Below are 13,627 nucleotides of genomic sequence, written 5' to 3'. Positions count from 1 at the left end.
AAGGCAGCTGGCCAGCGCACAATTTGCGCTACAGCTCAAGCCTGTGGAAATGCGCCAGTCACCTTTGAGAATAAGCTCATTTCCAAAAATGGGTTGTCTAAAAATAGCATATCCTCTGTTCTTTTATTAAATGCCCCATTATTTGAGGAACTGGGTCAAAATCTACATTTAAAATAAATAAATAAATGATTATACTATGAGAGAGAGGGAGAGTGATGGGTGAGATGTGAAGTGATAGGCAAGAAAGCAGAGGGAGAGCAGTGGGTCAGAGGAGTAAACGCTGCACAATAGAGCAGAGGAAGCAGTGATGCGGTGGACCAGAAATCTGAGAGCGAGCAGAGGTACAGAAAGTAGAGGGAGTGTGTGGTCAGTGAGCCAGAAAGCAGAGAGGAAGTGGTTGGCGAGAAAGAGGCAGTGAGCTGCAGATTGGGAAAAAGGTTGAGGGAAGAGTGCGATAGAATGGGAGAAAGGATGCAAGATGAACAAGCAGCACAAAAGAATGAAGGACTGTGTATTGCGGGAGGAATTGTAGAGTGTAAGGTGTGAGTTGGGAGTATGATTTGGAGTGTGGCAGGGGCTGGGCAGTGCAAATTGTGACTTGACAGTGTGACATAGCACGTGAGTATTTGTATGACAGATTGAGAGGTTAAGGAATGTAAGTTGTGATGGAGAGTTGGTGAGATGTGTGTTGGTGAGAGAGGTGTGTGGGTGTTTGGGGGATTGGAGAACATAGAAGGGGGATAATGATCAATTTAGTTAATACTATTAAATAGGCATGAACATTAAACCAGAAATGTAGCCAAATCAAACACAGTTCTGCCAAGCCAGAGACATCTGGGACTCTTTCTATTAAATGAATACAAAAGATACATAATAATGATACCCTGGCTCTCTTGTAGCCTTGCACTCTGCCTATTTCCTGCAATGTGGCAATCTTACACCCTCCAGTTAATACAAAATGTCCCACAAATATGCCGCAAAACATAAAGGTTTGTGCCGCAAAATTTGCCATTTCATGCCGCAAAATTTGCCATTTCATGCTGCAAAATCCTGGAAGGTCTGTGTGATATTACATGTGATGTCATCTTTGATGTCATGGGTGTTAGTCCTTGCAGTGCACAGTGGTAGCGCGAGTTATGGTTGCTTAGCTTACCATAACTGGTGAATTTCTGAGGTTTTTCGGTTTTACCTGTAACCATAACATCCCTGTAACAACGTTTGTCCATTGAATTGCATAACGTCCCGTTAACAATGTTGGCAATTGTGTTAAGTGAATTTGAGTTGACTATGTGCAAATATATAATGATTTTTGTAGAGGAGAAATTTTGTATACTTTACTTTGGATTTGTAAAGTTTTTCTTTATCTAAAGTTCGATGTGAATTCATTTGAACATGAAGGAATTGGGTGAGATAATACCCAAAACATAAAAATGCAGATTGATTTTATGTAAGCTCTCTCTGCATTGAAAGTTGTTTCGGAAAATACTTGACTCAGCTGTATATTAAGTCAAATGTATCTTTTTTTAATTTAAATGTATGACAAACTAAAAGGGACGTTGGTCAGTTGGCAGTGCATTTGGGTTACCTGTTGGCAACAACAGGCTGGTTTGAACAAAAGTACCTAGCAGCACAGCAACCCAGGTCTTCCAAATCCAAGTAGTCGAAAGATACACGTCTGTGACCCGCACCCACAAGGGAAGATCAGTGTAAGTCATCTTCCTCTGGGCAGTACCTAGCAGGAGAGTGAACTAGGTCTGCCAGAACAAGCCAGTAAAGGGTTGAACTGAGAAAGTAAATAAACAAGAAGCCAAGGGAATGGAGACATTCCTCATGGTGTTGTGAAATGTGAAATAAGCCTGAGAAAGGCCGTGGGGGGGAGACATTCCCCCTGGTGTTGTGAACTGTGACATAAAGTCAAGAAAAGCCAGGGGAAGGGAGTAATTCCCCCTTGTGTTGTGATATATGATTGAAAAGCCAAGGAAGGCTGGGAGAAGGAAATCATTCTCCTGGTAGTTGAGCTTGCAAGGAGGATCAAACCAGTGATCTGCGGAAAGGGAGTCATTCCTCCTGGGATAAAGAAATAGTGAACTTTCAGATGCACAGAGTTGGAGGATCAGCAATCCTTTTCTTGGTTTGTGAAGTACTGAAATCAGGGGAAGGGAGCCATTCCCCCTGGTGAGAAACTTACAAAAAGATCTGTGTCACCCAGCCCAGGAGGAGGGAGCCATTCACCTGGACCAATAACATTTGTGCAAGCTTTTAGTTTAGTTATAAGTGTAAAGGATAGAGATAGGGTCATTTTGACACAGGTTGGTAGACTCCTTAAGTTACAAGGACATCCTGACAAACCCATTAGCAGTTTAGGTGAGGCAGGGAAACCCCTTATAGATTTAGGAAAAGATACGTTTTCTCTTTATTTTTACATTAAATAAAAGTCTATGGCAATCATTATGCACCTGCGTGTCAGTCTCCTCCTTCTGCACCCTTACAGTATTCAGTGTTCTAAAAGTGACATCACATTAAACCTACTTCTGCTTGGTCATTGGATATATTATTGCAGGGAGCAGTCTGATAGGAGAAACTCCCAAAACCAGTTTCCCTCCCATTTGATGTGATGTCATCTTGGAGATTTATGGATTAAACAACAGTACATTTCTGAAACAGCATATTCCATACATGCAATCATGCTACTAACAGATTCACCAGATTGCCCTCTCTTACATGTATGAAATGATGTACATTTCAACTCGATAACATTTACAGTGATTGACTTAGGTCCTCATCATGATTTGGGTGGTAGCCCTTAAATGTGGCAGTAACGGAATTAGCACCACTAAAATTGCTCCGCCGGATGATATGATATGATATGATCGTTTATTTATATAGCGCCTATACACAATGTGTTTCAAAGCGCTTCAAGGCAAGGGAGGGAACAAGGGAAAATACAACCACATTCTTACAGGCCATGAACAGTAAGGATGTGAAATTAACTATCGTACTCGGCCTGATGACATTTCAGATAGTGCAAGAGCTAAGACATAGATAAGGAAGGGAGGGGGAGAGTGGGAAGGAAATGGAAACAGACAGGCGACTACCGTACTAGGCCTGACGACATTTCTGGTAGAGCCGGAGAAAAACAAAAGGTGAGGGAGAGGGGTGCAGAAAGGGAGGGGAGGAACAAAACAAGCGACTATCATACTAGGCCTGACGACATTTCAGATAGTGCTGCAGGGGGGGTGGGGAGAAAAAAAACAGTAATGGGAGGGTGGAGGAAACAGACGAGGTTGATATCATATTAGGTCCAGGGACAATTCTGATAGAGTAAGTGCATAGAAGAAAGTAAAGGGAGGAGATAGGAAAAGGGAGAAGGGAAAGGAGGAGAGAAAAGAGAGAAAGCAGTCAAAAAGAGTGGAGAAGCAAGAATGGAGAGCGAATATAAATGCAGAAGTCAGTAGTAACACATCATGTTGCAAGCCAGGATACAAGATGAAGATGGGAACAGCATGATTCAGGGCCACCATGAGTACAAGATGCAAAGGAAGTTCAGCATGAGAGTTGAGAAAGAGTGACGCACCATGAATGAATGAAGTCCATAAAAGTCAAATCCAGCATTGGTCACAAGACAGTGATGGTGAAGGAAGGAACCAGGTTGGCGGGGCTTGCTAAGTGGTGAAAAAGAGCAGCAGGCAGGAAGGTACCAGGTGGGCGGGGCTTAGGCGAGGTGACCTAGATCCACTTGCACCTGCTCCCCATCTGCAAAGGAAAAGAAGCTGGAGGGCTCCTTAAGTAGGGAAACAGAGTGGCAAGCAGGAAGGCACCAGGTGGGCGTGGCTTGATAAGTAGTGAACAAGAGCGTCAAGCAGGAAGGCACCAGTTGGGCGGGGCTTGCTAAGTGGTGAAAGAGTGGGAAGCAGAAAGGCACCAGGTGGGAGGGGCTTGCTAAGTAGTGAAAAAGAGCGGCAAGCCGGAAGGCACCAGTTGGGCGGGACTTGCTAAGTGGTGAAAAAGAGCGGCAGGCAGGATGACTCTGCACAAATACCACCGGCCACAAAATAAACAAAAATGTCAACACAAAGCACAATTACAGCCATATCACAATTCCACGTACAGCCAAGCCAACCCCAGCACTGCCACCCACCTTCTCAGTTATCCGACCCATGAAGCGTGTGCCAGTTGAGGTTTTTGCTGCCACTTTCTCACCCTCCCTCCCACTCTGGCTGACTCACACCCTGACACAGCCCTTTTCATGCTCCACTCTGCTATATCTGATACTCTCGATGTTCTTGCCTCTATCATTAGGATCCGCTTGAAGCCCAAAGCCAAGTGCAACTCCTGGCATGACTCAGACCTCGTCACCCTCAAACGCAAGTGCAGGGTGGCTGAGAGGAAATGGCATGCTTCCGGTACATCTTCTGACAAACTGGCCTGCCGCCTGCTCCAAAGGCAATACCAGCTCACTGTCCGCACCAAGAAGAGAGCTCACATCCAAGCCTGTGTCTCTGCAGCATCTAACAACTCAGCCAAACATTTTAAAATCTGCAAGTAACTGGCCAATCATGCTGCAGTCTCTACCTCTCCTGTCCCCTCCCAGGTCCTCCGCATGGCTCTGGCCTCTCATTTCATCTCTAAAACTCAGGACATCCTGTCCTCCCCCTCTTGTTCCCCCCACCCCTCCCTCTGCTCCCGGCTCTTCCTCTGGCCCTTCTTCGGCCACCTCTCCTCCCTACTTCTCTGCCTTTCCCCTGTTCTCCCCAGACAAGGTTTTTAGACAAGTCAGATCTATGAAAGTCTCGCCAAAACAGGTCCATCCCTGTTCCTCCTAAACCATCAAGGACCACATTGACTCCCTGGATCGTGCTCTTGCCAAATTCTGCAACCACTCCTTCACCACTGGAGTCTTCCCATCCCACCTGAAGCACTCCCTTATGCACCCTCTTAAGAAACCCTCTGTCGACGCATCCTGCCAGGCTATGTATCGCCCAATCTCCATCTATCCTTTCCTGGGCAAACTCCTGCAAAGGCTGACCATCTCCCAGCTTAATCTTCACACTGAATCTTTTGGTTGTCTTCATGACCATCAGTCTGGCTTCAGAGCTGCCAGAAGCATGGAAACTGCTCCCCTGAACATCGTGAAGACCTGCTCTCCAACCTCGATTTCAACATCCCCTGTGTTCTCATCTTACTTGATCTCTCTTCTGCCTTTGACACAGTCAACCACGCCACCATGCTCAACTGTCTCCATGATAAGCTGGGTCTCACTGATCAGGCCCTGGCTTGGCTGACTTCTTTCCTCTCGGATCGACCTTCCCAGGTCCAACTTGGGTCCTTCCTCTCCTCTTTCTCTATCTCTACCTGTGGTGTTCCACAGGGGTCTAACCTCTCGTCCTGGCTGTTCAACCAATACCTGGCACTTCTTCCCCACTGCATTGCCGCTCTCTGCTCCAACCCTCAGTGCTATGCGGATGGCACTCAGTTCATCTTCAGGCTACCTTCAGCCACCTCTTCTCCTTCTGTCATCTCTAACTGTCTGGCTGCTATCCAGGAGTTGTGTGCCGCCAATGATCTCTGCCTTAATGCCAGTAAGACTGAGATTCTCCTCATCGGCACACCCGCTCTCTCCTTTCCTGTCACTCTCTGGCCGGCCTCTCTTGGCTCTCTTCCTGCTCCCTCCTGCGAGGCTAAAAACCTCGGGGTCATCTTTGACTTCACACTCTCCTTCTCTCCTCACATCTATGACATCTCTAAGAAGTCACACTACCAGCTGCACCTCCTCAGAGGTATTTTTCCTTTCCTCTCCTTCCCCCAGAAGCTCAGAAGCTCACTGTCTCCAGAGCTCTGGTCCTTTCTAGGCTGGACTACTGCAACAGCCTCTTTCTAAATCTGCCTGCTTCTACTCTCCGCACCCTGCAACTCATTCAGAACAGCACTGCAAGACTTTTCCTTGGCCTCAAGCCCAGGGATCGAATCTCTCCAGGACTGAAATCTCTGCACTGGCTCCCAGTGGCTGTGAGGATTAAGTTCAAAACCCTCTGCATTGTGCACAAGGCCTTCTGTGTCATTGGGCCTCAATACCTTCAACTCTCTCTTCCTAAATATCTTTCTTCTTGAGCTCTTTGCTTATCCACCTCCAACTCCCTCAGGGTTAGTCGCTTCTCCAAGCAACGAGTTGGTGGTAGATCTCTCTCTTAGGCTGGGGCCTCTCTTTGGAACAGCCTCCCTGCCCCCCTGAACTTGAGGAGAACCATCTCCGGTTCCGGAAGCACCTCCAAACCTTCCTCTTTGCTTATGCTTTTTCTCCTCCTCTCCCCTGCTGAATTCCTGGCGAAAACTGAAACTGCACTGGTTACATGGCCACCCACTGATCTTGGGCCCAGGTCCCCTCCCCCACCAGTTGCACACCTGCACTACCTCCCTGGCAACCCCTGCACCTGGGGACTGTTTTTCTGTATCCCTAGCGTCCCCTATCAGCACTTGACGCCTGATGTCTGCACTTACCCTTGCACTTGCCACTAGCTGGCCGCACTTTTACTTATTGCTTTTATTTATTCTATTTTATCCCATGTACTGCAAGGCAAAAAACCTTGGGGTCATCTTCGACTCCACACTCTCCTTCTCTCCTCATATTTCTGACGTCGCCAAGAGGTCACACTACCAGCTGCACCTCCTCAGAGGTATTCTTCCCTTCCTCTCCTTCCCCCAGAAGCTCACTGTCTCCCGAGCCCTGGTTCTCTCGAAGCTGGACTACTGTAACAGCCTGTATCTTAATCTGCCTGCCTCCACTCTCCGCCCTCTGCAACTCATCCAGAACAGAACTGCGAGACTTGTCCTTGGCCTCAAGCCCGGGGACCGTATCTCTCCAGGACTGAAATCTCTACACTGGCTCCCAGTGGCTGCGAGGATAAAGTTCAAAACCCTCTGCATTGTCCACAAGGCCTTCTGGGGCCTGGGTCCTAAATACCTTCAACTCTCTCTTCCCAAATATCTTCCTTCCCGAGCCCTTCGCTCATCCGCCTCCAACTCCCTCAGGGTTAGCCGCTTCTCGAAGCAACGAGCTGGGGGTAGATCTCTCTCCGCGGCAGGGGCCTCCCTCTGGAACAGCCTTCCTGCCTCCCTGAAACTTGAGGAGAACCATCTCCGGTTCCGGAAGCACCTCAAAACCTTCCTCTTTGCTTCTGCTTTCCCTCTCCCTCTCCCCTGCTGAACTGCTAATTAATTTTCACTGAAACTGCACTGATCCTGCAACTGGACCACTCTAAACGGCCTCGGTCCTGGGCCCTGCCACTCTCCACTTGCACTGATGCCCTGGAACCCCTTTGCACTGCGGGACTGTCTCTGTATCCCTACAGCCCCCCCCCCAGCACTTGTTCTGCACTTACCTCACACTTGCCACCAGCTGGCCCTATTTATTTATTTATTACGTACGCCACTTACCTTGTACTGCACTTTTCCCCCTCCCCTTCCCCTTGCACTTTTTCCCCCTCCCCTACCCCTGCACTTGCGCGATCTGAATGACACCTGGCCTAGTAGGATCGTTGTCTGTCTCCCCTTGTCCCCCCCTCCCTGCCTCGTCGCGCCTTGAAACACTTGTGTATAGGCGCGTTACAAATACCATATCATATCATATCATATCATACTGCACTGTCCCCTCCGCCTTGCCTCCCCGCACTTTCCCTGCAAATGTGCAATCTGAATGACACATGGCCTAGTAAGATTGTTGTCTCTGTCTCCCCTCTGTTCCCCCTCCCTTGCCTTGTCGCACCTTGAAACACTTGTGTATAGGCGCGTTATAAATGCCATATCATATCATATTAGCGCCAAATACCAGCGCTAATACAGCTGAGATTTACCTCCAGCCTCTAGCGGGAGGTAAATGAAGACAGGTGCCAGTAATGAAGCCACAGGTGCACCCAATGCACTCCAAAGGGCTACACAAGGCACACCCCAACTCCAAACCTTGTTTCTAACAGCATGCTGCCATTATTTGCTGTGAGCTGGGACAAGCAGCTGCTCATGCTGCACCTGGAAGTAGAGATGCTGGATAACCAGGCCAGGTCTTGGGGAGGAGGAGGAGGAGGGTGCGTAGAGCCCAAGCAAGGCGTGCACCCATCCCAACTGGCACCATCCAGCACTCTGTGGCCATGATGCATGGCATAGCACAGCCCACATTCTGTGCAGTGTTGGCCCAGGTGCTGGATGCCCTCCTGCAGCATGTGCATCAGCACATTACACTGCCCACCACCCCAGCCCAGGAAAATGCTATGAAGGAAGATTTCTATGGCATAGCCCAACTGCCAAATGTAATAGCAGCCCTGGACTGCACCCGGGTTGCGTTGGTGGCTCCCAGGCCCACAAAACAGTCTACAGGAATCGGAACCACTACCACTCCATCAATGGGCAGGTGACCTGCAACCCCAACCGCATCATAACACATTGCTGTGCCCGCTACCCAGGTTCCATCCATGACTCCATGGTCCTACGGAACAGCATACTGCCAGGATAAATGGAGAGGCACAGGGGAACACAGACGTGGATAGTGGGTGAGAAAATCCTCCTGCACACATGTGCTGTGAAGCACCTGATCAAATGGGGTGGGGGTACGATGAATGACACAAAGCATGTCCTGAAAAGCAAATGCAAGTGTAGTACCTGGGGGGCCCCTGCACCAATGCCATAGTACAGCTCAGAGTGCATGCACATGTCGGCCACACCTGGACAGACATGCTGTTGAACACATGCAGCATCAATGCAAACCACACACATGACTACAGGTATCACAACGCATCCTGCATGATCCAAAGCAATACCATACAAATTCCAACATTGCATCCCCCAACTGCAGACCTACCAGTGCCACAACCATGATCCCCTGTACACCCACCCTGTAATGTTGCTTAACTGCCCCAGGAACACTAGCGAGGGCCGATGGGAAACCCTGCATGACACAAGAAAGAGAGAAATACTCAGACCCAAGACTGACTACAGGAACACATGTCACCAACAGACACATTACCAAACATCTACTGCAATATAACATGGTGCATGTGAAGGTCAAATAATGCATGATACCAGTGATACAGCATTCAGAGAAATTGTAGAGGCACATGCCATGCGATGAGTCCCCATATGCATGCAGATGATGTCCAATGCCCTGATATGAAATGTTAGTCCACCAACACACATTTCACAGTGAGGGATGTGTGTGCCTCTCCTCCTGCAGGTGACTTTGGTACCCATAGTTGGCCTGGCTAATAACACCTGCGCATAATCCATGAACACTGCACGACATGGCATACAACCACACACACAGCAGGACCCGTGTGTGCATTGAGTGGACCTTTAGACTCCTGAAGGCACGTTTTCGCTGCCTAGATCATACAGGTGGAGCACTTATGTACACTCCTGAAAGAGTAGGGAAGATAGCGCTTGTGTGCGCTATGCTGTGCAACATTTGTATGAGGTGGAATGTAGCCCTACCCCCTGGTGTGGACATGTCACCCCCAGAAGATGATGATGCAGTGCCTGAGGTATGTGCCAGACCAGGCACCATCAGAGATGTGAGGGAAGGGAAACTGGCTCGCCAGGCACTGATTGACAATTTCTGTTAAGTCATTTCCCTTGCACAAGCCATGCATCACTGTGTGACTGTGTCACTTCTGTAAATAAACTCCACAATGACACAATCAGGAATGTTCTTGCCTTGATGTAGTTCAACTGTTTTATTCTGTGTGCCCCAAATATCCCCCCTCTGCACTCCCACCACCAACTCCCCAGCACACTATACCCCCTCCCCCTCCCACCAACTCCCCAGCACACTATCCCCCTCACCCCTCCCATCACCAACTACCCATCACACTATCCCCCTGTCCTCTCCCACCAACTACCCAGCAGACAATGCCCCTCCCACACCAACTCCCCAGCACATTATCCCCCCTCCCTCTCCCACCACCAACTCCCCAGCACACTATCCCCCTTGCCCCTCCCACTACCCCCTCCATGGCATGGCCACTCAGGGCAATTGGTGTCACATCATTATTTCCATGGCCTCTTCCCCCACCTTCCAGCATCTGTGATCTGGAGCACAGATGGTGCTGGGACTGATGCATTGGTGTGCTCTGCTTAGTGTGGTGGAACTTGACGGAATGGAGCCAGGCCCAGGAGCTGTTGGCGTACCAACTCATTGCTTTGCTAGATGGCCTCAGCAAATGCTGAGACACCCTCCGTCATCTCCCTGACCATCTGGCCAAATGTCGTCAGTGTGGCCGTACTGGCAGTTATCACTCTCCGTGTCCTTCCATTGTCCCGCTCAATCCTGCTCGTGGCTTTCTGGATGCTGTCACGTAAGCCCTGCATGTCTCCTGCGTGGGTATGCCCAATGGCCTCCATCTCCATCTGTCTCTGTTCCGTTTTCCCCAGCCTCTGCAGCACCATGCAGAGTGTGGCTGAAGGCTGCGTTGGAGAGGGTCTCCCTTGTGGGCATGAGCTGTTGACAGGAGAGCCATATGACAATGTTTTGGTCTCTGGGTCAGGTGTATGAATGCAGGGGCAGCCGGTTGGACTCTCAGGGGTCTGTCCACGCTCTCGCCAGTGGTGTGGGTTCTCAGGTGTGGTGGAGGGCCGTCGGCAGATATTGCGACCAGGGGTTGTTGGCACTTGCGCATGTGATGTGACCGGCCGCTGTCTTCCTGTGTTTCCATGGTCACTCCACTAGGTGGTATGGCGTCTGTGGCAGTGCTCACAGCTGTGAGTGTGGGTGCAGCTTGCATTGCTGTGCTCCTGGTGGGATGTGGGGGGAGGGGGTGGGCCTGGTCCTGCTGTGATGTGGTGTGTTATGAAGGGACATCCACCTTGGGGTGGCCTGTCTGCCACATTGCGGGGTGGTGGTGGCAGTGGTACTGGTGGGTCTTGAGGGCTGCCACGGCCTGCCACCTCATCATCCTCGGATGCCTCCGGTGTTGCTTGAGTTCCTGTAGGGGATATAGGAGATGTTGTCAGGTTTCATTACCCCACATGTTTTGGCATGCAAGACATTCATTACATGATGCTAAGTAGAATCCCCAGACAAATGTGCTGATGTGCATGGTTGGTCAGGGTGTTTGCTTGTGGGGTCACAATGATGGGGACTTAGGCGGTTATGTGTGTGTGTCACATGGCCAGTTGGTATTTGGCCTGTGTGGGGGAATAGCAAGGCCTTTGTGATGGGGCAGCTGTTGTCTGGCATGATGCTTCGGGTCCCCATACACACATGTCCCCTCCACGGGTGCCACTCTAATTGGAGGGGGTGGCTTGCTACATGTTACTGGCAGGACCTTATGGGGCACTGCTGTGCTGCCAGCATGGGTGTGCAGTGCAGGACACTTGGATGGGTCCCTTGGCTCCCCTCACCACTGTTGTGACTCACAGGGGTAGCCTTGGTGCACTGTCACATGGCTGCTGTGCTTGGTGGCTGATGTGGCACCCACGCAATGCACCCTGTCACCATGCCCAGCCCCAGGGTCTGTCCACTGGGGCATCTTGTGCTAGCCTGTCATTGATGCATGCACATGTGCTGGAGGGGGGGGCTGACTTACCTCCAGTCTGCTGGCACCCACCTCTGCACCTCCAACTCCCCCAATGGCCTCCACGTCCATCACTGTGCTGTACTTCTTCTCCCATGCGGTGAGGGCCAGTGGCTCCACAGTTCCTCTGCTGGTTGCCATGCTCTCCCGCCAGTGTTGGGACAGCAGTCCGTGCACCCTGACCGGCGGGTCATTCCAGTGCTTCTGCCAGTCCTCCCCATCATGGAGCACACTGGCCACTGCTGTCACCTTCTGGCTTTTGGAATGCCAGATGGCTGTCTGCTGCTAGCCTGATGTTTTGCGTTGCCTGGCCCCATACAGTTCATAATGGTGTGCAACCACCACATCTGCAAGCACCGCCAACTCCCCCTCCCAGAATTTGGGTTTTCTTAGGCAATCTTGGGCATCCTTGCCTCTGACCATCTCCTGGGATATTCTTGTTTGCAGGTATGGATGGCTACAGGAAGTGTAGATATTTAATGGCTGTCGCTATGCATCCCGTTCTGGGGGTGATGCACTTTCTGCCGGTGCTATTAGCACTGGGTTTGCTGGCAGTAGCACTATTAGCAGTCGTTTTTGGGCAGTAGCCCTTATTTTGGTGCAATTACCGCTGGGCACTAATAGCATTACCATCAGAGTTGAGGGTGCATTCGTGCAAGGTTGTGATACGGCTGCATAACCCATCAGTAACGCAGAAATTGCACGCATTTAACGCTCAACTCATGATGACGCCCATACACATTTTGGCTTTAAACAACTTGAAACCTTTACACAAAAATTATTTTTCCATCTCAAACAAATGGGCTTGCCAATACAGACGCTAGGATATATGAATCGCTGGCATGCTCCTTTTCTGCACAATGAAATATAGATGTGCCTAATTTACATAATAATGACAACATCACAAAAGTTTTGTGTCCATCAAACTGGGGATTTGATGCTGAAATCTCTTTTTTTTAAGTAGCTCCCTGCACGGTTTTATTTAAAAGTTATCAACAGAAATAGGAATCCAATGTTATTTGAATAATGCATTTGTTTATCTCCTCCACTTTACACAATATTACATGGCAGCCTTTAGTTTTTCTGCTCAGTAACCAAAACATCTGGTGTCCATGTTATTAGTTCAGAGTTGGAGTATTAATGACCCAGAAGCCTTTTGCCATGATAAGGTCCTTTGTTGGGGGCACCTATGATTTAGGTCCTTCCCCCTGAAAATGGTTTCAGGGCCTGGCTGACCTTAGATGAGCCATTCATTGTCAAAAAAAGTATTACATTCCGTTATTCAGGAAAGGCCTGGCTGATTGATATATCAGATTAGATGAGAGGGAACCACTGGCCAAGCTGAATTCAGTGTAGATTTAAGATTTTAAGCCAAAGCACAGAGACAATTGGATCCTGTAAGTGGGACACTAGGACTTTATTGCCGGGTCTGCCTTCTTGACAGTTTTCATTGCTTAGCTTCAAAAGAGTTTAATTTCATTTAGAAAGCAAGGCCTCGCCCTTCCCATCTTGTTGCTGGGGTTGTGGGAAGGAAGAATACCATATGGCAGTTCAAACCTATAGTAGCTGCTTGATTCATGTACATAGCATTTAAATGTTTTATTTATTCTCCATGTGGCAATCAACACTTTAAAAAAGAGCAACACCTTCACATTGCATTTGTTGAATCATGTTCTGTCCAAAGAACATCTGTAATGCTGTGAATTTAATCTCATATTGAGCAGTTTTCCATTTTAATAAAAGTAGCAGGATACTTTCTGGTACTTGGAAATATTTATCTCAGGCCTTGTCAATTATAGTTTTATTTTAGAGGGTCTTCAAACCTCACCCATTTCTCTTGCATGTGTGTTTTTCAGGTGGTGCACGCAGATCACCGCTCACATGTTTGTTTTTAAAATGGTGCTTTTCTGCATCTTTTTTGTGATACATTTCCCTATAGGGTCCAGCATAACAAATGGTTCATCGGTGGTACTGTGTACTCTCGCACATGTAACGTGCCCACAGCCATGCCATTTTTGTGTCACTTTTATCCAGGTTACAAATATGCCTACCAATCTGGGCTTCTTTAGCTT

Source organism: Ambystoma mexicanum, chromosome 6q (genome assembly GCF_040938575.1).
Source record: "Ambystoma mexicanum isolate Mex_15411 chromosome 6q, UKY_AmexF1_1, whole genome shotgun sequence".
Classification (NCBI taxonomy): domain Eukaryota; kingdom Metazoa; phylum Chordata; class Amphibia; order Caudata; family Ambystomatidae; genus Ambystoma; species Ambystoma mexicanum.
The sequence above is the reverse complement of the archived record's forward strand: the minus strand, read 5'-3'. Positions refer to the sequence as shown.